Here is a 2,853-nt window from a genome sequence, read left to right as displayed (position 1 = left end):
GAGTTCCCCTCGGAAGTCCCGATGAGGAAAGGGCAAAATGGCGTTTTGCGGGCTTTGGGGCCTCCTGGACGGTAGGACTACCGCCCGACCTTACGGTTGGAATTGTTGGCAGGGGAGGTTGGCGGGGTACCTGCAGAATAGTAGGAGGTGGCAAATCGAGAATCGGTCGACATCGCCAAAAACCTTCTCGAGCCTCCAGGTCTGCAGGGACCGACCCAGGCTGCCGCCAAACCGACCGACAGGCCCTGCCGGCGGCCATTTTTGGCCATTTTCGGCATTTTTCGCCTCTTTCGGCCGGGATGGAAAAGCGGCGGCCTGAAGCCCGGGCCTGCCCGGGGAGGCCTCCTAATCGCCCGGGGGACCGGATTTGCCCCGGTGAGAGCCCCCGAAACGTCCCGAAGCCGGCCGGGAAGGCGGCCAAGGGCGAAGCACCTCGGATTGCATTGGCAGGCCGTGCAAAGTGGCCTCCGGGCCCGCGAGACAGTGCAGGGTGCCCTCGGTGTGCCCCTGAGAAATGGTTAACCAAACGAAGGACAGTGCGCCTCGGATTGCATTGGCAGGCCGTGCAAAGGGGCCCCCGGGCCCGCGAGACGTTACAGATTGCCCTCGGTGTGCCACTGAGAAATGGTTAACCAATTGGACTTAGTCTCTGGCAGAGAGGCAAAGTGTTTTCACGAGAAATGGTTAACCAATTGGACTTAGTCTCTGGCAGAGAGGCAAAGTGTTTTCAAGAGAAATGGTTAACCAATTGGACTTAGTCTCTGGCAGAGAGGCAAAGTGATTTCAAGAGAAATGGTTAACCAATTGGACTTGGTCTCTGAACGGCAGGCAAATTGTGGCCTTGAGAAATGATTAACCAATTGGACTTAGTCTCTGGCGGAGAGACAAAGTGTTTTCACGAGAAATGGTTAACCAATTGGACTTAGTCTCTGGCAGAGAGGCAAAGTGTTTTCCTGAGAAATGGTTAACCAATTGGACTTAGTCTCTGGCAGAGAGGCAGAGTGTTTTCACGAGAAATGGATAACCAATTGGACTTAGTCTCTGGCAGAGAGGCAAAGTGTTTTCAAGAGAAATGGTTAACCAATTGGACTTTGTCTCTGGCAGAGAGGCAAAGCGTTTTCCTGAGAAATGGTTAACCAATTGGACTTAGTCTCTGGCGGAGAGGCAAAGTGTTTTCAAGAGAAATGGTTAACCAATTGGACTTGGTCTCTGAACGGCAGGCAAATTGCGGCCATGAGAAATGGTTAACCAATTGGACTTAAGTCTCTGGCAGAGAGGCAAAGTGTTTTCCTGAGAAATGGTTAACCAATTGGACTTAGTCTCTGGTGGAGAGGCAAAGTGTTTCCCGTTGTAATGGTTGGCCAATGCACTTCGGATTGCGTTGGTAGGCCGTGGAAAGTGGCTCTTGGGCCCGCGAGAGCAAAATCCGTGCGCAGACGGAAGTCCATGAGGTCAGATCCGAGGCCTTTACCCGGCACCCGGTGGGGGTATTCCCGCAGAGAGTAGCGGGTGTGCCCGGCGACGGGTCAAGTTGCAATTTCTGGCATACCACTCCTGGAGCTCGTTAATGAGTTCCCCTCGGAAGTCCCGATGAGAAAATGGCAAAATGGCGTTTTGCGGGCTTTGGGGCCTCCTGGACGGTAGGCCTACCGCCCGACCTTACGGTTGCAATTGTTGGCAGGGGAGGTTGGCGGGGTACCCGGAGATTTTCGGGGACACGATTTTCAGAACATTTTCAGACAACGGTCACACTTTAAAAATGCCCAGAAAAGTGCGACTTTGAGGGTGGTAAGCGTTTTCAAATAGAATACCTTTCAAAGAGCTCTCGGAAGTCCTATATGAGGATTTAAGATGAATTTGTGCGGGCTTTCCGAACTCCGTTGTCGGTCTGAAATATCGGCCAGGGTCCAGACCGGTGGTAACCCTGGTTTAATAAACTTGGCCTGTGGCGAAAAGAACAGACAAAATGACAAAGTGTCAAATATATATATATATATATATATATACATGTGTATTTATGAACAAAAAAAATCACAAAGTGTCACCTGGCGGTGTACTTGATGATGAAAAATAAAAATACAAAGTCTGTTCACAGGCACCTTTGGGGCGGGGGTGCCTGAGTCCCCTTGGGTTGCACACTAGAGTGTTTGACATGGACAGAGTCAACACTGTGTGCGTGCCCAGAACCCTTTTGAACGCAGGCGACGCACGCCGGTCGGCATTTCCTCTCCGTGCGAGCGCCAACAGGTTGCTTCCGTTGTTTTACAAATAAGAAAATTGTATTTATGAGCAGCAAAAAAAAAAATCACAAAGTTTCACCTGGCGGTGTACTTGATGATGAAAAATAAAAATACAAAGCCTGTTCACAGGCACCTAGGGGGCGGGCGGGGTGCCTGAGTCCCCTTGGGTTGCACACTGCAGTGTTTGACATGGGCAGAGTCAACACCGTGTGCGTGCCCAGAACCGTTTTGAACGCAGGCGACGCACGCCAGTCGGCATTTCCTAGCCGTGCGAGCGCCAGCAGGTTGCTTCGGTTGTTGCAAAAATAAGAAAATTGCACCGCTGCGGACCACCCCTCCACCCGCGGTTGAACCAGTACCCGAGCGAGGCCACGCTGGCTCCGAAAGCAGACGTGTGCTCGGTGGCGGGGAAGCGGTGTGCGTGTGTCTCGCTCCTCAAAGGAAAGATGCGGTGCTAGGTGTCCGATGCGGTAGGGCCCTCGGCCGGCCAGCGCGTATGCTGGCGCTGAGGCTGAGCGGAATACCCTCGCTCTTCTGTTTCCTGCGGGTCACAGACGGACACATTAGCATGTTCGAGTGGTGGCTGGCGCACCTCTCGAAGCCACAGCGCCTT

The sequence above is a fragment of the Cetorhinus maximus genome, unplaced genomic scaffold (assembly GCF_964194155.1).
Source record: "Cetorhinus maximus unplaced genomic scaffold, sCetMax3.hap1.1 HAP1_SCAFFOLD_2569, whole genome shotgun sequence".
Classification (NCBI taxonomy): Eukaryota; Metazoa; Chordata; class Chondrichthyes; order Lamniformes; family Cetorhinidae; genus Cetorhinus; species Cetorhinus maximus.
This window is presented reverse-complemented; position numbering follows the sequence as displayed.